The following is a 27,461-nucleotide window of genomic DNA, read 5'->3' as shown; positions in this document are numbered from 1 at the left end:
TGTCAACTGTGATCACATTCATGAAGATATATAAACCACTCCTTCATGTTTATGTCACCCAACCATATATTGGCAATTTTTAGACAACCAATGTTTCAATTCACCATTTAAATTTTCTATCAAACTTTTCTCCTGAGGAGGATACCTCCCTGTGCATTGTTGGACATTTGAGTCTGTAAAGTGTGTTTCCTGGTGTGAAGAAATGTGACTCAGCAGTCCAAATTGGTACAACATCTTCTTTTCTGGTTCTTTTGCAGCCTTAGAAGCGTTGACATCTGCCCCTGGTTGAGCACAACCCAATCCAGAGTCAGTGACTTTCCTGTCAAGATCCATTGTCAGCTCCTTTGGGGTTGCCAAAGGCATCAGTCTGGCTTGCCAGCTATGTATGATCAAAGCCTTCCCACTAGAGAATCTGTTACATAGCCATCTGCTGCCTCTATCCATTTTCCTGGCCAACAGTATAGTTGTGATGAGCATTTTGTGCCTTGGAGGTTATAAGAGGAATGTATCTTGATTCTGTTCATTTCTGCCTTACTGCAGTTCCTCAGTGTTCATGCATTTCATGGACCCACGTGGCCACTTCAAGCAAGTATATGAGGATATCTGCTTATGAATTCCAATCCCTTTTCACACATGGATGGAAGTTATTGTGATAGGCATCAACAAGTCCTACCTAAATGCATCTCTCAAATCACCATAGTAGTTTTCGCAGGACTGTGCCTCATATGGGGAGTCCTTTCTTAGGTCAGTTTTTTTTTTTTTTTTTTCATTGCTCTCCTACCTGATCATATGGCCAAGCTACTGGCCACTTCCCATAAGTCATTAAAAACTGAATTATAAGGGTTTTTATTATTGTTGAATTCTTCCATCACTGCTAGGGAAACAGCACGCAATTCAGCCCACTGAGTTAGTCTGTTTTTATTTCCTCGATCAATGGGGGCAGCCTTTCAAACAAGATATTGTCCATTTATCTTGTAAATGCTGCCCACAAACCAATCAGCTCTTTGTGGGCCAGTTGACTGATACTGCAGTTCAAATCTGAGGGATTTCTGCATCTTAATTCCCTCTTGCTTTAAATCAGTTGTCTTAAATATGCTCAAAGAGCTAAAGGAAACCGTGGATAAAGAACTAAAGAAACCAGAAGTGCAAAATTTCACCAAATAAAGACTATCAATAGAGAGATAAATTACAATAATCAGATTAAAATTACAGGATGGAAAGTTATAACTACTGAATTAAAAATCCACTAAAGGAATAAACAGCAACTTGATCAGGCAGAAGAAAGAGTCAGCAAACTTGAAGATAAGTAGTTTGAAATTATAGAGTGTAAAGAACAAAAAAGAAGTAAAATAGAATAAAGAAAAGTGAACAGGGCCTAAGGGATGTATGGGATACCATTAAGCTAACCAATGTATCCACAGTTTAGAAGGCAGAGAATCAATGAATTGAAGATAGGTTAATTAATATTATGCATTCTGAGGAGCAGAAAGAAAAAAGAATGGAGGCAAATGATCAGAGCCTATGAAACCTCTGGACACCATTAAGTGTAGTAGTGTATGCATAATGAGAGTCCCCAACAGAGAGGAGAGATAGAAAGAGACAGTAAGGATGCTTTATGAAATAATGGATGAAAATTTCCCAAATTTGTTAAAAGATATGAATCTACACATTCAAGAAGCTGAATAAATTCTTGAATAAACTCAAAGAGATCCACACCAAGATACATTATAACCAAACTGTTTAAAGAGAAAGACAAAGGGAGAATTTTGACAGCAGCAAGTAATAACATATTACGTTCAAAGCATACTTATTTAGATGAACAGCCAATTTCATATTAGAAACCACTCAGGTGGCCTCATGTCTACAATCTTAACACTTGGGGAGGCCAAGGTGGAGGAAATGCTTAAGGCCAGAAGTTCAAGATCAGTTTGGGCAACACAGTGAGATTGTTTCTACAGTTTTTTTTTTTCAATTAGCCAGGCATGATGGCATGCACCTGTAGTCTCAGCTACTTGGTAGGCTGAAATGCGAGCTTTAGCCCAGAAGATTCAGGCTGCAGTGACCTATGGTTGCACAACTGCACTTCAGCCTCAGTGACAGAGTGAGACCCTGTGTCAAGAAAAAGAGAAAAGAAAGAAAGAAAGAAAGAAAGAAAGAAAGAAAGAAAGAAAGAAAGAAAGAAAGAAAGAAAGAAAGAAAGAAAGAGAAAGAAAGAGAGAGAAAGAGAGAGGAAGGGAGGAAGGGAGACAGAAAGAAAGAAGAAAGAAGGAAAGAGAGAGAGAAAGAAAGAGAAAGAAGAAAGAAAAAGAAATAAGAAAGAAAAAAGAAAAGATAGAAAGAAGAAGAAAGAAAGAAGAAAAAGAAAGAGGAGAAAGAAAGAAGAAAAGAAAGAAAGAAAGAAAGAAAGAAAGAAAGAAAGAAAGAAAGAAAAAGAAAGAAAGAGAAAGAAAGAAGGAGAAAGAAAGAGAGAGAGAGAAAGCAACCACTGAGGCAAGACTGCAGTGAGATGATATATTTAAAGAGCTAAAAGAAGAAAGAAAACTGTTAGCAACAATTTTTTAATCTGGAAAAACTATCCTTGAAAAATAAAGATATATAGTTTTGCAAGATAATAAAAGTTCTGGAGATTTGTCGCACAACAGTGTGAATGTTCTTAATATTACAGAACTGTGCCGTTAAAAATGGTTAAGATGGTATTTTATGTTATATAGATTGTATACAATTAAAAATCAAAATAAATGATCTAGAAATGAGAGCATTTCCCAGATAATTAAAACCCGAGGGAGATCATTGCTAAAAGACCTTCTCTGCAAGAAATACTAAAGTGAGTCATTCAAGCTGACATGCAGGGGCACTAGACAATACCTCAGAACCGTATGAAGTAATCACATATGAAGATCATCAGTAAAGGTATCAAGACCATTCAGTGAGGGAAAGAATCAACTTTTCATCAAATGGTGCTGGGACAACTGAATATCCATGTGCTAACCCTACCTCACATCATATATAAGTATTAACATAAAGTAGATTAAAGATCCACAAGTAAGGGCTAAAACCAAATAACTCTTAGAAGGAAATAGAGTGGACTTTATTTTAGTTATTTTTTTTTTCTGTTTTCTACCCTTGAATAAATACTTTTTAATCATGATAGTTTTCAAGTACCTCTTGATATCTGGCAGTTTAATTTATCTAATTGCATTCTTTTTCAAGATTGTTTTTGCTATTCTAGGTTCCTCGTATTGGCAGATACATTTTAGAAGGAGCATGTCGATTTCCACACAAAACACTCTGCTGGGATTTTGATTCGAATTGTCTTGATAGTATAGATCATTTGGGGACAAATGGCATCTTAGCAATATTGCCTTCCAATCCGTAAATGTGGAATAGTTCTCCACTTTATTTGCATCAGTAATGTTTGGCAATTTTGTGTGATGAGATTTTGTATATCTATTGCCATATTTATTTCTAAAAATTTTATGTTTATTTATGTTACTGTAAATAGCATATTTAAAGTTTAAAGAATGTAATTTTTCTCACTGTTTATTACTCAAATATAGAAAAGTTACTTTTTGATGTATACCGACCATTCCAAATCCACTTGTCCATTTTAATTATCTAAAAACAAAAAAATATAAATATTTACATACATACATACATACATATATATTTTAGTAGGAATTTCCACAGTTTTCAGGAAGGATGCTGTGTGAACATGAGGAAGTCTTGGTTATTAATTGTTGCTATGCACACTTGCCATGAAGCCTAATTACTTCTATTTACTCCTAATTAGGTTTCATGGCAAGTGTGCATTTCAGTGCAAAAATCAGTCCTGTTTATTTATATAAGAGCAAATGAACATTATTTATAAATGTCCAAGGAAAAATCAAACTTTGTAAATATTTCAAATAAGTTTATTCTGAGCCAGTATCAGTCACCACCGCCAAGGGAAAATGTACACCCAGGAAGCCTTGAGTAAGTGGTCCTGAAGCAGTTAGGTCACAACTCTGTTTTACACATTTTAAGGAAGCAGAGGGTGCAGGCAAAATCATAAATCAATATTTGAGGTTATACATTGGTTTGGCCCCAAAAGGCAGGATATCCTGAAGCAGGGGCTTACAGGTAATGGGCAGATTCAGAGATTCTTTAATTTGTAATTGGTTAAAGAAGTAAGGCTTTATTAAAAAGCTTGCATTCAGTAATAATGTTTAAGTTTAATTTTAACACACATTAGTTAAGTCAAGGAGCTCTTACTCATCGTGTGATGTTATGCTGGAGTTGGGTTATGAGAGCAAGACAAAATACACTGAGTCAGAGTGACTTGTCAAGCAAATGGAGGCCTGAAGATATGACTCTCTCCAGGTCTCCTAGGAAGGGATTTGGAGCAGGGAGCAGTGGACAGAGTTTAGTCCTCATAAATATACATACATATGTATGTATATATATCTACGTATGTATTTGTTGTCCTGAGTGAGTGGCGACTATCTGGGCTGGTGACACGTGTAAAAGAATTTATCAAGACAGTTATAGGTAAAGAAAGACAGATTTATTAGAGAAAGTATTTTATATATTGCAAAGGAACAATGGGCAGAATCAGCAGAAGAGGAGCTGACTGCCAGGAGACAAATGCTTCCTGGAGATTTTATAGGATGATTTCTGGCTGCAGAGGGCTATGTGCAGTTCTGATAACACCAGGGTTGCAGGGAGCTAACTTGCATTTTTCTACAGCTTAGGTGTTTGATACTAAATTGAAGTGTTTCATTTTAAAATGGACACAGGAAGATTGTGAGTTATGTATATTACCTGCGCAGGAGGACTGTATGCTGGACCATGAAGAAAGGCAGACCTATAACTTACCTCCTTTCTCTTTTTGCTTTCCCTTGGTTGTGCCAGCCTAACACCTTTTCCCGAATTAAGATTCCACATTTCTATATCAGTTTGCATGTATTAAAGTTTACCCTATGGACATTAACAAATGTACAGAATCATGTATGCACTACCCCATACTGTGCAGTATGGTACTGCTCCTGGATCCCAAGTTTCCCTTTGCTCATCTTCATAGTACTCCTTCAACCTCAGATAATCACAAACTTGTTTTCCATTCCTAGAGATATACCTTTTCAAAATGCTGCATGAATAGAAGCATATGTAGCCTTTTCCATCTAAACATTTTTCACTTAATAAAATGTATTTACAATTCATTCACACCATTATATGAACTAACAGCTGATCTCTTATGATCCATACTATAAGTTTGCTAGTCTTCGCACTATTGAAGGGTATCTTAGTTCTTTACAGATTTTAGTGATTATGTTGAAAACTTCTATAAACAGTCATGTACAAGCTTTGATGTGAACGTTAGCTTTAAATTCACTTGAGTAAATATCAAGGAGTAAAACTAATGGTAAGTCCATGATTAACTTTATAAAAAACTTTTAAAGTGTCTTCCAAAGTAGCTTTAATATTTTACATTCCTATCTGCAGTGAATAAGACTTTCTATTCTCCATATTCTTTCCAGTATTTTTTAAAGTTACTTTAAAACATTTCATTGTAAACATTTCTCCAGTGACAAATTACGTTAAACATCTTTTCACGTGTATATTTCCCATCCATAAAAATTCTTTGGCAAAGTTTCTGTTGAGTTTTTTTAACTTACTTTTTCAAATAGGATTTTGTTCCAATTCTCAATTTTTAATTTTGTCTATATGATTTAGAGACTTGTGATTTTAAGGGAAAAATATTTTCTTCCAGTTGGTGACTTGTTTTATTCACTTAAAGGCGTTTATTTTTGTACAGCAAAAAGTATGAATTTTGATAAACTCTAATTTTTTTATTGATTGTGCTTTTTTATTTTTATTTTTAAATATACTTTAAGTTCTAGTGTACATGTGCACAACGTGCAGGTTTCTTACATATGTATACATGTGCCATGTTGGTGTGGTGTGTTGCACCCATTAACTCGTCATCTACATTAGGTATTTCTCTTAATGCTATCCCTCCCCGATTCCCCCACCCCATGACAGGACCCAGTGTGTGATGTTTCCCGTCCTGTGTCCAAGTGATCTCATTGTTCAATTCCCACCTATGTGTGAGAACATGCGGTGTTTGGTTTTCTGTCCTTGCGATAGTTTGCTCAGAATGATGGTTTCCAGCTTCATCCATGTCCCTACAAAAGACATGAACTCATGCTTTTTTATGGCTGCACAGTATTCCATGGTGTATATGTGCCACATTTTCTTTTCTTTTTTTTTTCACTTTTATCTTCTGTTAATTAATTTATTTTTTTATTATACTTTATGTTCTAGGGTACATGTGCACAACGTGCAGGTTTGTTACATATGTACATATGTGCCATGTTGGTGTGCTGCACCCATTAACTCATCATTTACATTAGGTATATCTCCTAATGCTATCCTACCCCCTCCCCCTACTCCACAACAGGCCCTGGTGTGTGATGTTCTCCTTCCTGTGTCCAAGTGATCTCATTGTTCAATTCCCACATGTGAGTGAGAACATGCAGTGTTTGGTTTTCTGTTCTTGCGATAGTTTGCTGAGAATGATGGTTTCCAGCTGCATCCATGTCCCTACAAAGGACCCGGACTCATCTTTTTTATGGCTGCATAGTATTCCGTGGTGTATATGTGCCACATTTTCTTAATCTAGTCTGTCATTAGTGGACATTTGGGTTGATTCCAAGTCTTTGCTATTGTGAATAGTGCTGCAATAAACATATGTGTGCATGTGTCTTTATAGTAGCATGATTTATAAGGATTGCTGGGTCAAATGGTATTTCTAGTTCTAGATCCTTGAGGAATCGCCACATTGTCTTCCACAATAGCTGAACTAGTTTACACTCCCACCAACAGTGTAAAAGCGTTCCTATTTCTCCACATCCTCTTTAGCACCTGTTGTTTCCTGACTTTTTAATGATTGCCATTCTAACTGGTGTGAGATGGTATCTCATTGTGGTTTTGATTTGCATTTCTCTGATGACCACTGATGATGAGCATTTTTTCATGTGTCTGTTGGTTGCATAAATGTCTTCTTTTGAGAAGTGTCTGTTCATCTCCTTTACCCACTTTTTGATGGGGTTGTTTGATTTTTTCATATAAATTTGTTTAAGTTCTTTGCAGATTCTGAATATTAGCCCTTTTTCAGATGGATAGATTGCAAAAATTTTCTCCCATTCTGTAGGTTGCCTGTTCACTCTAATGGTAGTTTCTCTTGCTGTGCAGAAGCTCTTTAGTTTAATTAGATGACATTTGTCAATTTTGGCTTTTGTTGCCATTGCTTTTGGTGTTCCAGACATGAAGTCCTTGCCCATGCCTATGTCCTGAATGGTATTGCCTAGGTTTTCTTCTAGGGTTTTTATGGTTTTTAGGTCTAACATTTAAGTCTTTAACCCATCTTGAAATTTTTTTTATAAAGTGTAAGGAAGGGATACAGTTTCAGCTTTCTAATTTTTTTATAAAGTGTAAGGAAGGGATACAGTTTCAGCTTTCTACATATGGCTAGCCCGTTTTCCCAGAACCATTTATTAAATAGGGAATCCCTTCCCCATTTCTCTTTTTTGTCAGGTTTGTCAAAGATCAGATAGTTGTAGATATGTGGCATTATTTCTGAGGTCTCTGTGCTGTTCCATTGGTCTATATCTCTGTTTTGGTACCAGTACCATGCTGTTTTGGTTACTATAGCCTTGTAGTATAGTTTGAAGTCATGTAGCGTGATGCCTCCAGCTTTGTTCTTTTTGCTTAGGATTGTCTTGGCAATGCAGGCTCTTTTTTGGTTCCATATGAACTCTCCATACTAGCAATGAAAATCTAAACTTTCCTATCACAGTAGTTACAAAAAGAGTGAAATAGGAATAAATTTAGGAAGAGAGCAGTGTTTGTTTGCTGAAAAGTACAAAACATTACTGAGAGAAATTAGCAGTCTAAATAAATGGAGAGATGCAGGTTGGAAGTCTCAATAATACTGTTAAGATGGCAATTCTCAACCAATAGGTCTACAGGTTCAACACAATCTCTATTAAAATCTCAGCAGGCACTTTATATAACAATGACTAAATAATCCTCAAAATATATATGAAAATGCCTATGATGCAGAAGAGCCAACACAAATTAAAAAAAAAAAAAGAATGTCATATAAAAGTACAATAATCCAAACAGAGTGAAACTGAGAGACATAGAGATCAATGAGCAGAAGTGAGAATCTAGAAAGACATTCTTACTTTTTTTGTCAATTGATTTTCAACGAAGTTGCATAGATAATACAATGTGACACTTAACACCATATAAAACATCAGCTCAAACAAATTAGAGACCTAAAGAGCTAAAATTTATTAGTGAAGACTGTAACATTTCTAAAAGAAAATATAGGAGAAAATTTTTGTGACTTTGGGTAGTTAGACAAAAGATTCTTAGATAAAATATCAAAAGCATGATCTACAAATGAAAAACAGAGAGAGAGAAATTGGGCTTAGTTAAAATTTAAAACTTCAGTGCTTCAAAAGACATCTTGCCATAGACTGGAAGAAAATATTTCACAATTTAACACAAATTACATTTGTGATGAAGAACCTGTATCCAGAATATGGGACAAGTTCTTAAACTCAATTTAAGAAGACAAGCAACTCAACTAAAAATGAGCAAAACACACAAATATGCTCAACTGACTTTTACAAAAGCACAATAGCAATTCAGTGAAGGAAGGAGAGCTTTTCCATCAAATTTTGCTGGAGCAACTGAACAACCACAGCGGAGAAAAATAACCTCAGCCCAAACCTCACACTTTATACAAAAAATAACTCAAAATGAATCACAAGCTTTAATGTAAAACACAAAGTTAAAATTACAAGCATTGAGCCAGGCATGGTGTCACAGGCCTGTACTCTCAACTATGGGAGAGGCTGAGGTGGGAGGATCCGTCGAGCCCAGGAGTTCAAGGTCAGCCTAGGCAAGATTTTATTTCTAAAACAAACAATAAATAAAGTAAAAAATTTAAATTACAACCTTTTAAGAAAAAGTCATCAGAACTAAGACTGGACAAAGAGTTCTTAGACATAACACCAAAAGTGTGATTCATAAAAGAAAAAAAAACCCACTGGATCTGTGACTCTGTGAGAGACCTATGAAGAGCATAAAAAGACAAGCTACAGAGTGAGAGAAGATATTTGCAAACGACATATTCTGTAAAGACTTGTATTTATACGAAGAAATTTAAAAACTCAATAGTAAAAATGAAATACAGAATAGGCAATGAGCAAGACATGAACAGATATTTCACTGAAGAGGATAAACACCGGGCTAATAAGCAGATGAAAAGATGCTCAACATCATTATTCAGTAGGAAAATACAAATTAAAACTGCAATGATGAGAACGGCTGAAATACAAAATAAAGGCAACAACTGGTGCCAGCAAGGATGCAGAGAAACTGGGCCACTCTTATATTACTGGTAGGAATGTATATTAAAATGGTACAGCCACTCTGGAAATGGATATTGCAGTTTTCTTCAAACTTAATATGCAATTTACCATGTGACTAGCAATTGACCTCCTAGGCATTTATTTCAAACAAGGGAAAATTTTTATGTTCACGAAAAACTTGTACACCAATTCTCTTGCAGCTTTATTCATAATACCCCCAAACTGGAAATAATGCCATTGTCTTTCAGTGGGTGAGTGAGATCTGCTGGTTGAACTCATAACTGAATAACACAAGTGCTCTTTCTCAAGGCTATCATCTTACTGCACTTACTCTGTGCAGTAAGTGTTTTGTGAATATTTTCCCATTTTCTCACAAAGAATATTAAAGACATGTACTTAAGGATCAAAATTTAATGAACATAATTTTTTTACAGCTCCATCAAAGACATTCTTAAGTGGGAATGCAGTTTGGAGCCACTGCCTTGGTTCTGCTAAGGTGCTGGGTGTGTTACCTACCTTGGCATTTGCAGCAATAATGGAAAAGTCAACATAATAAAACAGGCAGACGGCATCTTGGTATTTCTATGAAAACAGGTTTCCCTCCCGGACTCTCTGAAGGCAGCTCAGGGGACACACTTTCAAAATGGCAAAGATCAATTATGGGTCCTAGTGGGACACAACCCCTAACCTATTCTGACTCAGCACTCTCTCTCTCTCTCTCTCTCTCTTTTCCCTCATTCTTCCAACTTACAATTGTATAAATTTTCAAATGTGCAAAGAAGCTGAAAGAATAGCGCAGTAAAATTCAAGTGATCACTCTGCCATATTTGATTAATATCTCTTTATATACATGAAAGCAGCATGTGGAATGATAGACAATAGAGACCCAAAAGGGTAAGGGTGGTTGGCAGTGGGTGTATGATGAGAGGGGTTTCTTGGTGGGTACAATGTGTCTGTCTCCAGCGATGGATGTGCTGAAGACCCTGACTTTTCCACAACTCAATATAGCAGTGTAGCAAAACTGCACCTGTGCCCCATGAATATACACAAATTTAAAAAATAAAAAATAAAATAACATATATCTTTATAGATACAGGTAGATATGTTTGTATAGCATGTTTGTGTGTGTGTGTGTGTGTGTGTGTGTGTGTGTGTAGAGAGAGAGAGAAGCAGCACGAATGAAGAGATTCAGATTTTGCAACTGAGCCATTCTAACATAACTTAAACATAAAACACGCATGGATAAATGTGTCTGTGACAACAAAGCTGAATACAAACATGAAAGAACACATCTATAAACACATCTCTAGATAGATAGATTATGAATGAATTCCCTACCCCAGCTCCCTTACTGGTTGCCCTGTGAACACAGACAGGCAGGGAACAGGACCCAGCTAGAGTCCCTCATCCTATTACTTCCAGGCAGGTCCTGCATCTGCTCCTGCTGCACAGAGGGCTCCCATCCCTGCCTTGGTCTGTTTCACAGGTGTTCCCCTAACTCTCTCTGCCACAATTGCTTTACCTGGATGGAGCTGAGGCTGCCCTGACCAAGAACAGCACCATCCATCTGTGTGCCCCAAGACCATGGAGGAACCATGCAACAGGGTCAGTGACTATCCCACCTCCCCGATCAGTCTGAACTGATGGTAGGAGTTACTCATCCTCATTCCCAGCTCATTTATTCTTGATTAATTCAATCCAATCTCCCCAGCTGTCACTTCACCCCAGAAGTCAACTGACCTCTACTCTTCATAGTCAGGAAACCCCAAAGCACTCACCGTCACCTCCCTGATACAACTCTTCACCTCTGCATCATCACATGTGGGCTGCACCTCTGCAGGCAGATGTTCCCCCACAGGGTCAGCCCCTGAACATTGGCCTCAAATGTCCCTCTTCATCCCTTCACATCCCTTTCGGTGTTGCTGTGAACGTGTCCCTCACTGAGAACTGGCGGGGAGATGTGGAGGAGGAGGGGAGATTTCTCTGTGCTGTGTCAAGGCATCAAGACAAACCTCTCCTCTCCTGAACCTCACAGTCTATCCCTTCCCAGACACTTGAAATAAAACACAGAAATGTCTATTTAAGAGTCAGGACAATTACTTTTTCTAGACAAGTTTCTCTTTCTTCTCAGAGTTCAGCCATGACTGTGGGTGACCAAACAACTCTTCAAAAAGGGCAGAGATCTCTTCAATGTGAGCTTATGAATCCACACCTTGCCACCTCCAGACGTGGGAAAAGGAAACTCAATCTACAATCAAATAGTTCTTCCTGGCCTTTACTCCTCACACCCATCTGGACACTCGGAGAGTGTGGAGGGCATCCAAGGTGCATGGTGGCAGTGGAGGCCTTGGGAAACCTGGCCAGGAAGCCAAGGAATGCGCCCTAGGTGACTAAATTTTTTACAGTTCTGCACTTGCTGGAGAATGACCTCAAAAGATTTTTAAAGACCAATTTGTTGACTACCAACCTATTTGGCTGAGCCATGGACATGGAGCAAATGAGCACTGCCTTTACCTATGACATACATGAGGATTCTGAGACCTACCTGCATCAGGTAAGCTCCACACCTAGAGGGACCCCCACTCTCGCACCTCCTTACTTTCTGTATCTTTTCACATTTTACATCCCCATCCTTCCCTTGGGGAGTCTTCCCTCTTTGGGGTCTTCTAGTCCTACCCTCTGTCTCCTTCCAGGTGGCATGTGACTTGACTATCACGTTTCTGTCAGATGAGAATGACACCAGGATTCTCAGTGATGGGCAGCATCGCTTTGAGGTCAGTGTTAGATGCTGCCTGATGAGACAGACGTCTCCTCGAGTCAGGGCTGAACTCATGAAACCCTTAGGTCCCCCTAGTTCCTCAGTGTGTTTGTCTTCAATCCCATCACCTAGGTCATTGGCACCTGATACATAATGGACACTTGACTGCTCTTTGATGCTGTGTTGGGATGTTTTTCTGACCTTTATGTGGGGTCTCTGTCTTTTATCATATTACTTACCTTCCCCCACTCCCAAGTTTGTCCTCTGAACTCATACAGTACACCAGCGTCTGCATGTGTGCCGTGTGTTCATGCCTCACTTTTCTCTTTTCATGCCTTATTCTGATCATGCCACATTTTTCCCTGAGTTGAACAGACACAGTAGGGTACCCGCCCATTCTGGAATGTGACCATCTGCCCTTCAGGAAAGGACAGCAAGATGGGGATGAAGGAGACCCTACTGCCCCCATCCTGACATCCTCTTTCCCCACCCCACATCTTCCCTCTTCTGCATCAGCACCACTTCTGAACTCCCATTCCTGATTCTCAGAATTTTTAACGTAATTAAAAATGAAACACAAGTGCATCTACATTATGTGTGGGTGCGCTCTCGTTTTATTGTATTTGGGGTGATGTTATTTTAGGGCATGATCCAGGGTAAATTCCTGTAAGGCCTGGATGCCTTGCTGCAAGGTCAAAGGGGGATGGGACTAAGACTGCAGGGCCCTGGCTCCCCACTATCTGCCAATTGCCAGCCCTTTTTGGGGGTCTCTTCTGCTTTCCCTAGCCTGGGAGATGCTGGGATATTTCTGATCCTGGGGCTACTGGTGGGGATTGGACAGTATTTCCAGGGATGATGGGATGATGGGTGCCATGGGCACTGGTGGGAAGCTTGGTGCCTCTCTTGGTGCCTCCTCATCTGTTTCTTCAGCTTTTGAATCTTGAGCACCAGGACCTGGGCCCCCCGCCCCTTCCTGTTCTTGCAGCAGGGCCTGGTCCAGCTCCAGCAACTCCTCAGCTTGGGCAGCTCAGCTGTGTGGGGTCTCAGGACCCTAGTGAGAGGGAGTGGGGGAGGGAGCATAAGCCAGGGCAGGGGGCTGAGGCCCTTGGAACCTGTGTTGCAGGGTCTGGCTGTAAGGGAGGAATTGGACCTCCTTTTGTCTTTTTCCAGCCCATTAGCTTAAGTCTACCTGTACTGAGCAATCCAGGGAACTCCTTGTCTTGGGCATAGACCTCTGCTGGGCAGATTGAGATCCTTGGCTCAGGAGCTATATTTGGATGCCTTGAACAAGGATATGGTGTCACTGGAAAGAGAGAACTGGCTGTCTCTCCCCCACTAAGAAATAATTAACTGTTAGATGAGGGGGAATTCCTCTTCAAGGACTCTGTCGACTGTCCTGCCTTAGAGAGCCTGGGGAGAGGGAGTCCTGAGGTCTGGGCTGCAGTGGGGGTAGGAAGGAGTTGAGAGCTGGAAATAGGTAAAAAGCTGCAGGAGTGAAGGTGATGAAGGGTGAAATTTAGAGGATTTTTTCCCCCAGCTTCTGTACTGATCCCCTTCATCTCTTCCACTCCCGCCCATGGATCCACATGGACGGTGACCTCATCTTCCCACTGCCCCTGAAGCTGTTCTGCTCTTTCTTGCAGGCCTTGGCATTTTGGGAACAGTATGTTCATGAGCCCTGGGGTGCCAGGGACCAGGAGGGCAGGAGAGGTGAAGGAAACAGCAACAAGAGAGCCAGGGGAGTGGGAGGACTGTGGCAGGTGAGGCAAGGAGCTGTCTGAGCCGCTCAGCAACCTCTAGGAGCTAGCTCCCTCCAGGCCTGTCTTCACTCCAGCGCCTGGCCCTACTCAAGCCCCCATGCCCGCTCTGCTCTCAACCTGGCCCCAAACAGGATCCCAAACAACACCTGTTCCTAATGTGAAAATTGTTTCTGCCAGTTTAGGTAGAACTTGCTTTAGAGCACTGGTACAGCCTTCCACAGGCCTTGTGTCTGTTTTTCTTGGCACTGTTTCTTTTTTCATTTATTCTTCTGCAAGGAAGGAATTATATCACTGGTTGGATGAGGAAATTGGCTCAGATGGGTTCATTCAGCACTCACCCACTGGGCAAGTGTCTGTTGAGGCCGGTTGTGGGCCAGATGTGCCCAAGGCTCGACAGCTAGCTGGTGGAAAGGCCTGGAGGGTTCATATTCAGGTCCACCTGACTTGAAAACTCATATTGACTTTACTTAAGTACTGATTCCCCCTTTATAATCCATGCTGCATACTTCATTGTCTTATTTTAAGTAATTGCTACAGCAGCCTTTAGCAACCACCCTCCTGATCAGCCAGAAGTCATCAACATTGAGGCAAGACTCCCACAGCAAAAAGACTAAGATGAGCTGAAGCCTCAGACTATTGTTAGTGTTTTTTAGAAATAGAGTAATTTTACATTAAAGTATGTACATAGTTCTTTTATACATAATGCTACTGTACATTTAATAGGCTACAGTAGATTGTAAATATAACTTTTGTATGCACTGAAAAAAGAAAAATGTGTGTGATTTGCTTTCTTGCCACGGTCTGAAACCAAATCTGCAGTATCTCTGACGTATGTCTGTAGTTTCCCTTTCACTCTTTTTGCTGGCCCTGAATGAACTTGTTTCTTGTCCCTGTCTAGCCCTGCATGCTGTAGGGGTTTACTTTCTCTGGTAGGTCTGAGAACTTTGTATCCCTTGCAACGCTGGCTCCTGCATATGACACTGGTACCAAGCTCTGTTTAACTAGTGAGCCTCCCCCAACACCTCCTGAACTAGAACCAAAGCTCTGTGCACACACTGTGCATGTATGAGCTTGTGTAGAAATGTTGCTTTCTTGCAGGGCGTTCTGAAGGGGTGTTGTGTTGTGACTGGAGTACACAGCCATGGGGCCCTAGGCAGAGGCAGCTCAGAATGGAGTAGATGGCCCCAGTTTGATCATTTGAAAACAGAAAGGTCCTCAGATAAAAACCCATGTTTCAGAAGACAAACTGCCCAAGAGTGGACTGCGGGTAACCGGTTCGCTATCTGGGACATCACTGTGCACTGGGAGGGAAGGTGGCCTCTGCCATAGCGTAGGGGTCCCGGACCCAGACAAGGAGGCCTTCCTAGGGGTCAGTGCTTCTGAAGCACCTTTGAATGATGCCAAACACCTCATGTTCATCATTAGCTGACTTGTTGCCACTCAGTGGAAAACGAATGCAAGACTTTTGCAAAATTTTAGGACAGAGGGACTTTCCCTCTTGTCTCGTAGTGCTAGGGTTTGCATGACTCAAACTTGAACTGCAATGTGTATACAGCTTAAAGTCTTAATTATTAGAATGTAAGAGGCCCAAACTACTGTTGTTATAGATATGTAAAACTATGCACATAAACAACCCCCAACCAATTAACAGTGGAGATAAATTAACTACATTTGTAAATTTAAAACAAGATTGACAGCCCTTTAGAAAGAAACAAAACAAATGAGATTTTTGCAAGACAATCTAAATGATACACTAATAACAATCCTTCATGAAAATGACATTTGAACTCTCTGAGTTTCCGCTCTAAGTTATAAACTCCAAAATGGACTAACCCCCAATAATTTACAGTAGGGAGCCCTCAGCCACAAAGAAAGGTATCAGGGCAGACCTGGGACCTAGAGTGAGCACACACCCTCCCTCAGGGTCACAAGTCAATCCTCTAAGATCCCTCCTCCCTCAGACACTCCATCCAGTCATCAGGACATCAAGAAAAGTTCCACACACCACTAAGACCTAATCACCTCACTACCAACCTAACCACCAACCACATCGACAGAGCCCAGGTGAGAGCCACCCCTGTTCCTCCTCCCTCGTCTCCCACAGCCTCAGCACCATCATCTGCCTTGAGTCCACCAGGACTGAGCTCATCATGCCCTTTCCCTGTTTGTGTCAGTCACACGGGGTGCCCCACATACCCTGCACTTACATCCCTACAAGGCTCCGCACACTCCTATTCTGTCTCCCCGACCTCTCCAGCCACAGAAATCTTCCCAGTGTACTCCCTGAAATTCTCATTCCACAATCAGCAAAACTTCCACACCCTCTCTCAGGATGTTCCTGCATCTCACAGCTCCAGCAGCAACCTGGGTCTCCCTGAGGACATGACCCCCTCTGAAGTCCTCCCACATAGGGGAGTTTCCCCAGGGACTTGTAACCCTGGGTTCAGAGGTGAGGTGGGGTCCTTGTTCCTCACTGTGGCTCTCAGAACTTTCTGCCTCCCTCCTCTCTAAAACCCCTAAACTGTCATCCGATTAGGCCCCCATTCCCTTCATTGTAGCTATTCTCTGTGGGCCTCAGGCCATTCCTCTCAATCCTGACTCTTGTAGCTCCTGGTTCACTGTCACCCTCTCCAGCAGTGCTGTCTCCTTGACTCTTGATACGCAGATGTGGTGGGCTGAGTAATGGTCCCCAAAGATGTGCAGTCTTAATCCTTGGAACCTGTGAACAGGTTGCATTACATGGCAAAAGGGACATTACTCATGTAATGAAGATTAAGGAGTTTAAAATAGGGAGATTGTAATGGACTCTCTGTGTGGGCCCAATGAAATCATAAGAGCCATTAAAAGCAGAGAAACTGCCCTGGCTGGAATCAGATTGTACAGAGGAGGAAGCAGAGGAGACGGGGGAGATGGGAGGTCAGAAGTTCCAAGCAGGAGGATTGGATGTGCCTTAGGCACCATGTGTGAGTACCTGAGAGAAATCTCTAGGAGTGAAGGGTGGCTCTTAACAAGGAAGTGGAAACCTCTGTTCTACCTGCAAAGAAGTGAATTAAGACAAGAACCTGAATGAGCTTGGAAGTGGAATCTTCCCCTGAGTCTCCAGGAAGGAATGCAGACCTTCCCGTGTGTTGGTCTTAGCCCCATGAGACTGTGTGGACTTACAACCCACACGACTGTGACATGATACATAGGGGCTGTTTAAAACCACTTGGTTTGTGGTAATTATGTGGCAGCAATAGACACCCATACAGCAGAGAAGATGCCCTCACTCCCTGGCCTGTCAAATCCTGGAACTTCTATCCTCCATAACCTTCTCCTCTCTCTGCCTGAATCTCATGCAGTTGTCATCCCCTAAGCCTCATCATGGCCAAGAATCCCAGCCCTTCCATACTCTTAATCTCACACTTCCCACTTTCTGACCATCTTTCCACTCACCTCCTTGCAAGGTGGCCACAGACTATGAGGACACTGATACTATCATTTTATCATATGCTTTGATGTAATATCAGTGAACCACTCATTGCATATGTGCTGCTTTCCAGGCTTGGAGTCCACCCTGTAGTACATCAATTCCAACAATCCTTCCACTCCACTGGGATTCCCAACCGAGTGATCCTGCCATCTACTCCCTGTCCCTCACCCTTGGTGTCCTCTCCCGCCTCCTCATCCATTTTGAATTCTATGATAAATAATTTCCATCCCTCCCTTGCCTCTCCCTTGCATTGTCACACTCTCCTGGCACAACTACACAGCTGGTGGATTCCACCTCTTCCTATGCGGCACCTGCCCCCATGAGCTGCAGGACACTGGAAGCAGCACACAGCACGCTGACTGTTCTCTTCAAATTTAGAATTCCAAACCTCATAGGAAGCCCCTAGCAATCAGGTGCCCAGCAATCACCTTCTCCCTCCATGGCTCACCCTCAGCCTTCTCCTTGCCTGGGTGACTCTTACACATCTTCTTTCTGTGCTCACACATCCAACCCTTCTTCCCCAATATTACTTCAGCTGACAGCCTTGCTTCCTACTGCACTGAGAAAATTGAACATATTAGAAGACAACTTCACAGATTCCACCACCGTCTGCTCATGCATTTACAGCTGCACCGCAAGTCAGGCAGCTCATCACGTTGGGGAATGTTGTGGGTTAACCATTCTGCTCCCAGCCAGAGCCAGTGCCTCTACTGGTGCCCCAAATGTCATCCCTTATCATCTACTTAAAGTTGTCAGTTTATCAGTTAATACCTTTTTTTCTCTTTATCATCACCCTTTTTCCTCTCTCCCCACTGGATCATTGTGGCAGTCATGAGAATGCACATCCCAGCCCCTCAGCTAGAGGAAGCAGAATTGATGATGGCCCCAGCTCTGGAAGCCAGAAATCTGTTGATATTTGCTCTGAGACCACACCTGCCCCTGGCTTTTTCCAGCCAATGATTGAGGAAAGCAGGGCAGAAACTAAGGCAGGAGCATTTTTCCTCTGAATGATGACTGAAGCTCCAGGGCTCCCTACCACACTTACTGAATTTCCCTTAGCCCGCACAGGGTCTAGAATGCTTCCAGCTGACCTTCCTGCACTCTCTACATCACTGGGGCAGAGTTGCATTATGGTCTGATGGCTTTCCCAGTGTTTTCTGTCTCTCTCTTGAATTTCTCTCACAAGTATTTCCCCTAATAAATGCTTGCATGTTTAATACTGCATTGGGGTCTGCTACTCAGTGGACCCTAAATAACACATGTGGCATGAAGGATGATCCATGAAAGAGGCAAAAATGAGAATTTGAAATAATCTTGCCCACTGCCTGGCAGGCCAAGTGGATGTCACCTAGATTGGTGGACACAGAAACTCCATGGCACAAGGTGCAGCTGAGCTGCTGTGGGACTCACCAGTGCTGAGCTGAGAAGATGCCCTGGCTAGGGGATGCAATGGCAGGTGTGGTGACAGAATGCCCTGCACAATAATGATGGGGTTGGGGGAAAACCTACAAAGACAGTGGAGTTGACTGGTTACTGCTTGGCTTCGTTGATGCCTTATAAAAGGATAGTGAGAATCTGTGGATTGTTAACAGCTGTCACTGGCCACGTGTGACAGCCACTGCAGTGTCTCAATGAGAGGAGGTCTTTATACCCTATAGTGAAAGGACAGATAGTGTGGAATGTTAGCTGAAGACATCATTACAAGGGCCACAGTGCTCCAGAGATGTCTCACACTCAGCCAAGGCAGGCCTGTTACTGGAAAGTCAGGGCCCTGGTGGGGAAACTTGAATTTCTGCAAACTGGAACAGGGTTATCTGATGGGTGCCCTCCAGAACCCTCTAGGCATGCAGAGGAGGCTTGTCTTTCCCTAGTAATGGTTCCCACTTCCTATGCTGGAAGACACTGCAGAAGCCTCAGCCCTATGATGCCGTGGGAATTCCACTCAGGAGCTTTGCAGGAACTAGCCGTCATGTTCCCATAGGAGCCTGAGGAGCACTTCCTTCTGGGATTGGAATTTGAGGGTGTTTGATGAATGAACCAGAATTTTAGGCTGGATGAATAAAAATCCTTTAGCTTGGAGGCACTTTATCAAGCACCCTAGGACTTTGATAAGGGGAATTAACCCACTGCTGGGGTGAATCCATATAGACTAGAAAAAATGATGTCCAACTCTCAACAAGGTAGACATGTCTTAGTTGCTCTGGAACATGCACAGGATGGAATAACGAGGCTGAGGGAAGTGGGCATGGGGAAGGCCCACCAGGATCATGCTCCACAAGAGGTCCCAGAGGACACACCTTCCACCAGAGCCTCAGAACATGATGGTGAGAGGGACCTGCATCACTAAGAAGTGTTGAGATGTTGTCCTCTGCAGGCTGGGGGTGATGGTAGTAAAGATGGTCCCACAGTTGCATTTATTAATTACCTGGGAACAGTGTGGCCCTAAAGAGACAGAGACCAAGTGGTGACAGTGACCTGCAAAAGCCAGAGGGCCTGGTTACTATGGCAGCCTCACAGAAGCAGCCAAGAGGACTCAAGCTGCAGGTAGTGTGGGGAAGGATAATACAGAGTGGTGTCCCAGGGTTAGGACAGCATCCAGTAAGGGCACTGCTTGATATCTATGATAAGAAAACAAGAATTGAGGAGCAGAGTGAAGGTGTTTGAACCAATACAAAGTCATGATCCCATCCTCAATGCCAAGACCTCAGCCAAGATGCAGATTCAGATCTCAGTGACAGAAGAGGAGTCCATATCCCTAGGAGGAGGACCCTGCATCCCCATGGAAGTATATGCTGGGACAATTCCCGCAGTCCTTTGGCAAAGGAACCTATAGTCAAGTTACTCAGGAGACTGTACACTGGGGAAAGGAAACAGGTAGAACTGGGGGGATTATTGACACTGGGTGTGAGCTCACACTGATGCCCAGATGCCCACAGAACTGTTATATCTCACATCACAGTTTGGCTTATGGAGGTCAGGGAGTAAACCTGGCCGTAGGTGTTGAGGGGAAAACAGTTTGAGGCAGAGAAAGGCGATACAACAGTATCTCTGAGTTTTTCTTGCCAATATTTTTAATAACAACACTGTTCTCTTCAATGAGTTAACACAGTTGAGAACATAGAGTAACTAGATCAAATAGTTCCAAGACTTTAGTGCCATAAAAATAATGCCTTGAAAATAAGTCTTTGTTTCATTCAGATGTCTCAAATTTAGTGGAAGTATGCTCCAAGCGCCAATTTTCTTATTGAAATATGGTCTTCAAAACACATTTGCCTACACTTAAAAAAAGAAGCACTGTTGGACGGGCGCGGTGGCTCAAGCCTGTAATCCCAGGACTTTGGGAGGCCGAGATGGGCGGATCACGAGGTCAGGAGATCGAGACCATCCGGGCTAACATGGTGAAACCCCGTTTCTACTAAAAAATACAAAAAACTAGCCGGGCGAGGTGGCGGGTGCCTGTAGTCCCAGCTACTCTGGAGGCTGAGGCAGGAGAATGGCGTGAACCCGGGAGGCGGAGCTTGCAGTGAGCTGAGATCCGACCACTGCACTCCAGCCTGGGCGACAGAGCGAGACTCCATCTCAAAAAAAAAAAGAAGCACTGTTCTGTCTCTGGAATAGCCATCCTCTGTTTCTTTACTTCTCTGATTAACTTGCTTTCACTTAGAAAAACATTGCCTAATCAGATTGCTTTTCATTTACAAAGATGTAAATCTCACACTTCAGTCAACACATCTAGCTTAGTATGATGCCAATAACTTTGGTTTGATGCAGTATCACGAAATTGTTAGTTCGAATTGAGAAACAAGGTTTTTCGATAACTGGCTATTTCACTGGCATTCTATAATACACTTAACATCTTTTGTTGTGGTATTGAATGATATGTGATAGAAGTGATTTCGACACCACTATGTCTAAATACACCGCTATCAAGTGCTTCTGAAGTAGTTTTGTTTGTTTCTTTGTTTGTTTTCACAGTCCTATTGTGTTTTCTATTCATATTGCTATTCCATCACAGGTTATTCCTTTCTACTCTTTTCTTGGTTCATTTATTTTGATCAATAATATGCATTTCCAATTCTGTAAAAGTTTAATTCAGTTTCATGTGTGGTAAAATGTAACATCAAATCCTTTGCAAGACTGAATTACCTTTCAAGTGAACTTGATCCTGTCATTGTGATATTAGCTGGTTATTTTGCTCATTAGTTGATACAGTTTCTTCCTAGCATCGATGGCCTTTATATTTTGGCATGTTTTTGCAATGGCTGGTACTGGTTGTTCCTTTCCATGTTTAGTGCTTCCTTCAGGGTCTCTTGTAAGGCAGGCCTGGTGGTGACAAAATCTCTAAGCATTTGCTTATCTGTAAAGGATTTTATTTCTCCTTCACTTATGAAACTTAGTTTGGCTGGATATGAAATTCTGGGTTGAAAATTCTTTTCTTTAGGAATGTTGAATATTGGCCCCCACTCTCTTCTGGCTTGTAGAGTTTCTGCTGAGAGATCTGCTGTTAGTCTGATGGGCTTCCCTTTGTGGGTAACCCGACCTTTCTCTCTGGCTGCCCTTAAGATTTTTTCCTTCATTTCAACTTTGGAGAATCTGGCAATTATGTGTCTTGGAGTTGCTCTTCTCGAGGAGTATCTTTGTGGTGTTCTCTGTATTTCTATCCATATTGTTATTCCATCACTGGTTATTCCTTTCTACTCTTTTCTTGTTTCATTTATTTTGATCAATGATGTGCCTTTCCAATTCTGTAATAGTTTAACTCAGTTGTATGTGTGGTAAAATGTAACATCAAATCCTTTGCAAGATGGAATTACCTTGCACATCAGATTGAAGGTTGTATAGTTGAAAATCTAGAGAGATGCCAGTGAGCCAAGGATCAAATGGCCTATTTGTAGCCAAGGCCATTTTCATGGCCTGCTGGTCCTCTCTGTCACATGGCTCCTTACAATTCTCTGTCGTTTTCTTCCAGTGTAAGTAGTTCTTGTTAAGGATGCTTGCAATGAACTTTGGTATTCTTTTCTCTTTCATTTTAATAAAAACCAGGTATATTTTAATTTGAAAATCTCTGTTTAAGGAATTAAGAATTTAAGTCAATTCTTTCAACTCAGTGTTTTCAGAACACATCATGAACATCAAGTATTACACATTTATTTTAAAAGTTCCCTTTAAAAAGGGAATGGATGATATATTGTATGGACTTTAGTCAGCACCATTGTAAAATACAGAACCTGTAAACTACCCTGGGCTGCTGTCCATTCACATCCCCCAAAAGGAGACTCCATCCTGAGTCTTGTGATTATTATTCCTTTATATTTCTTTAAAGATTTCTGTAGTAAGTATAGATATATGCCCAATCCAAATATTGGTTAGTTTTGCTGGTTTTTAAGCTTCCAATAGAGCAAATTCCTACTGCATTTATTTTCCCATGATGCACATTACATATAGGAGTTATCTGTGGTGTGGGAGGTTGTCATTCATTCATTTTTACTGCTGAAGGTTTACATTTTATGGTTATACCATAATTTCACTAGTTTTCTATTGATGTATATGTAGCTGATTCCAATTTTGCCATAAACATTAGTGTGCATGTCTCCTGGGCACATAAGCAAGAAAACCCGCAGAGTGTATGATTAGGAGTAGGATGGTTGGAGGATATGTTGTATGGACTTTAACTACACTAGATAATAACAATACTATTTCCAAAGTGATTGTGCCAAGTTAAACTTATTTATTTATTTATTTATGAGATGAAGTCTTGCTCTGTTGCCCAGGCTGAAGTGCAGTGGTGCTATCTTGGCTGATTTCAACTTCCGCCTCCCAGTTCAGGCAATTCTCCTGCCTCAGCCTCCCGAGTAGTTGGGAAAACAGGCATGAACCACCACGCCCAGTTAATTTTTGCATTTTTAGTAGAGACGGGGTGTTGGAGGCCGAAAGAATGAGGGTCGTGATCAACTCAGTATACCACTGGAGGCTATACGAGCAAACAACAAACTGTTCTCATGAAAGCAGGATGTTGGCAAACTGACAAACCGCATTTGCTGCCAGAAGGAATCACTAGAAGCAAGGAGCCCTCGACCCCTTCTTTTAGAACAGATCTTTTTGTCCTTGTCTTTATTTCTGTGTTCGTCCCCCTTCATTATATCCCGTAGTAACCGATTACGACAATGGGGTTCCACCATGTTGGCCAGACTGGTCTTGAACTCCTGACCGCAGGTGGTCTGCCCGCCTCAGCTTCCCAAAGCGCTGGGATTACAGGTGTGAACCACCATGCCTGGCCTAAACTTTTGAAATAAATGTGTAATACTTGATGTTGATGATGTGTTCTAAAAACACTGAGTTGAAGGAATTGAGTTGAAAGTCACTGTCCTGGCTGCAGAATTATAGCAGGCATTTTTATTCAGATTCTGTTAATAACCTCCTGTTGTTTACTTTTTTCTCAAATGCCAGGTTATTATACTTTTGACATATAGATTCAGAAAATACCTACTTATAGCACAATCACATAAGGTTATTTTATATGTTAGGAACATTTCATAATAAAAAGGAAAAAAATGGAGGAAGGGAGGGAAAGAAGGAGGAATGGAGGAAGGAGTGAAAGAAGAAAAGAAGCAAGAGGAACGGGAAGAAAAGGGAAGGAAAGGGGAGTGAGAAGAAGGGAGGGCGAGAGGTTGAATGGAAATAGAGAAGAAAGAGAGGGAGGGAGGGACAGAAGGAAGGAGAAAGGGAAGGAACAAAAAAGAAAAGAAACTAAAATAAAGAAAAGAATAGACGTTGAGAAACTAGAAACTCTATGTATGGCCAATATTATGAAAATGGGAGGAAATAAAATAGATGTAGGTAACCTGTAAAGAATAATGGAAATGTAAGAGGGCTTCATTAGTTATCTGTTGCTATGTAACAAACTACCCCCAAATTTAGTGATTGAAGCAACAAACATTGACTAACTCAAAAACATAACACAAATATCAGCAAAATGGAGCCAATGCAAGTAGAAGAAGTTGAATAAGCAAAAGGATTTTACAAATTGGAATAAGTAAGGGGTAACTGATGTGTAGATGAAAACGGTTTTGTGGTCCAAATCCTCCAAAAAGCAAATGCCATCATGGGATTAAAGTTACAGCATTTTATTAGGGGACACACCTGTCAGAGATATGATGAGGGAGGCAGGTTACCCTGGGAAAAGCAACAGACCAAGATGCAAGTGTGACCCTCAGTGATGGACAGAAGGAGAGAAGATTTACTGGACGTGTCCTAGACCACAGGCAATCTAAGGAGAGTTGAGCAAGGCCTTGGAGGAATCCTGGAGCCACCGTTGGCCATCAGAAGAGTCCCCTGTCTCCCAGGAATTTCCTGCCTTAGTGTCACTGGTGTGACCTCCCACTGGCTGGGGGCAGCCCATGGGAAGCAGAGCCTCGGCACCAATGCTACTGAGGATGTCAGAGCACAGGAGCAGGGCCTTGGGGGATTACCCAGGAGTGTGACTCAAACCTTCTGCCCTGACGGGTCTAGGCCCTTGGAAATCAAATTCTCTTGGCTGAATTGCTGGATGATTCTACTCACACTCACCATGGGGCAAGGGGAACCAGAAGGATCCCAGGTGGATCTCTGGTTTCCACACACACTTCTGCCCTTATTGTGTGAAAGTAGCCGTGACTCCTCCTGGGAATGAGGGTCTATTACCTGGGCCTGGAGAGGAGGAGACTCCTCTTCTCACCAGGTGGTCTCTGGGAACATGCTCTCCGAACTTCTCTGGTGACTAAACTAATGTGTATTTCAGTGGGCTGTCTTTTGTCTACTTTTAAGGTTACCCTCCTTTGGAAACCGGGCCCTCCTAACCTGCACAGCCCAGTGTTGGAGATAAAACATGCAATATACCCCGTTCAGTGAATCTAAGGGATTGGACATGGAGCCAAACCTGCTTCTACCTTTTGATTTCTGGACCCACATGTTCTTCCACTGAGAACACAGCACCACAGAGACGTCTCTGATTCAAACAATGTACCATGTTCTGAAAGACGGCACCTACCCCTCAGAGTGCTTCCTCCAGGCTGGCACTGAGCTATGCCTATAGAAGACCTGTCCAGCATTCCCTGTGGCTGGCAGCCCCTGGGTGGTACAGTTGGTGATAAGATTAGTGGAACCCACAGCCATGGAAACACTGAAACTTTCCCTGCCAAGTGGGTCCTTCAGGCAGATCATGGGCTAGGAGCACCGTCTAGCCTGCAGATCAGGAATGTCAACATCACCCAGAGAGTCGTGCTGGCTGAGTGTCTGAGAGCAGGACAGGAAATCCCACCCATAGAATAGGTGCATAACCCTGTGAAGATGAACCTCTGGCCCTTCCAGGATGGAAGTAGCTAAATGTAGTCAACTTGTTACTTAGTGGGTAGGCACCTAAAGAAACAGTGCCCCGTTAGGGCACATCATAGGCCTCAAATGCTGATGAGCGGCAGCAGCAGCTGAATCTGCCTTGGTAGGGTGAGGGGGGTCAGTGTTTCTGGCCCCATACGTAGCTTCATGCCTGCCACTGTGGTTTGCTCCATTCATGTGTCCATCCTACCAGGCCTGGGCTGACCCATGGTGAAGGCGGCTAACTTCCATTTGTCTGTTTGCTTGTTCAGTGCCACATCAGACTTGGGTGTTTTCTGTGGGTGTCAACATGGGATTCAAGCTCAACCCAGGTGGACCATTTTCACCTGATGCTGAATGCTGTTGGGCCTGTGCAATCTATGACTTTTTGGGTCACACAGGCACTTGGAATCACATAGTTGCTTGGTGTCCCATGGTCAAGCATTGTATCGAATCAGGACAAGGAACACCTACGGCTCTGTGATGTCTCAAACTTTTAATCATTAATTTAAAAAGTGAAGCTTATCACAGAATTAGAAAAAAACTATTTTAAAATTCATATGGATCCAAAAAAGAGCTCATATAGCCAGGAGAATCCTAAGCAAAAAGAACAAAGCTGGAGGCATGAGGCTACCCCACTTAAAACTATACTACAAGGCACAGTAACCAAAACATCATGGTACTGGTACAAAAACAGGCACATAGACCAATGGAACAGAATAGAGAACTCAGAAATAAGATCACACATCTAAAACCCTGTGATCTTCAATGAGCCTGACAAAAATAAACAATGGGCAAAGGATTCCCTATTTAATAAATGGTGCTGGGAGAACTGGCTAGCAATATGCAGAAAATTGAAACTGGACTCCTTTCTTACACCTTAACCAAAAATTAACTTAAGATGTATTAAAGACTTAAATGTAAATCCCAAAACTATAAAAACCATGGAAGAAAGTATAGGCAATACCAGTCAGGACATAGGATGGGTAAAGATTTTATGATGAAAATGCCAAAAGCAACTGCCACAAAAGCAAAAGTTGACAAATGGGATCTAATTAAACAAAAGAGCCTCTGTATAGCAAAAGAAACTATTGTCAGAGTGAACAGACATCCTACAGAATGGGAGAAAATTTTTGCAATCTGTCCATCTGACAAAGGTCTCATATTCAGAATCTACAAAGAACTTAAGCAAATTTACACACATACAAAAAAACAGCTTCCATAAAAAGTGGACAAAGGACCTAAACAGACACTTCTCAAAAGAAGACACACATGTGGCCAATAAACATAAGAAAAAAGCTAAACATCGCTGATCATTAGAAAAATGCAAATCAATACTACAATGAGACACCATCTCATGCCAGTCAGAATGGCAATTATTAAAAGTCAAGAAACAACAGAGGCTGGTGAGGTTGCAGAGAAATAGGAATGCTTTTATACTGTTGGTGGAAATGTAAATTGGTTCAACCACTGTGGAAGACAGTGTGGCGATTCCTCAAAGATTTAGAACCAGAAGTACCATTTGACCCAGCAATCCCATTATAGGTTATATACCCAAAGGAATATAAATCATTCTATTATAAATGTATATGCGTATGTATGTTCACTGCAGCACTATTCACAGTAGCAAAGACATGGAATCAACCCAAATGCCCACCAATGATGGACTGAATAAAGAAAATATGGTGGACCCGGAG

At 41.8% G+C, this 27,461-nt stretch overlaps 1 pseudogene; it reads right to left on the bottom strand.

Moving 5' to 3' along the window:
* The window catches only part of LOC105513911, a 50,770-nt pseudogene extending 35,684 nt beyond the window's left edge, over nucleotides 1–15,086 (bottom strand).
* Between the last annotated feature and the right edge of the window lie 12,375 nt (nucleotides 15,087–27,461).

The sequence above is a fragment of the Colobus angolensis genome, unplaced genomic scaffold (genome assembly GCF_000951035.1).
Source record: "Colobus angolensis palliatus isolate OR3802 unplaced genomic scaffold, Cang.pa_1.0 Scaffold237, whole genome shotgun sequence".
Taxonomy (NCBI): Eukaryota; Metazoa; Chordata; class Mammalia; order Primates; family Cercopithecidae; genus Colobus; species Colobus angolensis.
The sequence above is the reverse complement of the archived record's forward strand: the minus strand, read 5'-3'. Positions and strand labels throughout refer to the sequence as shown.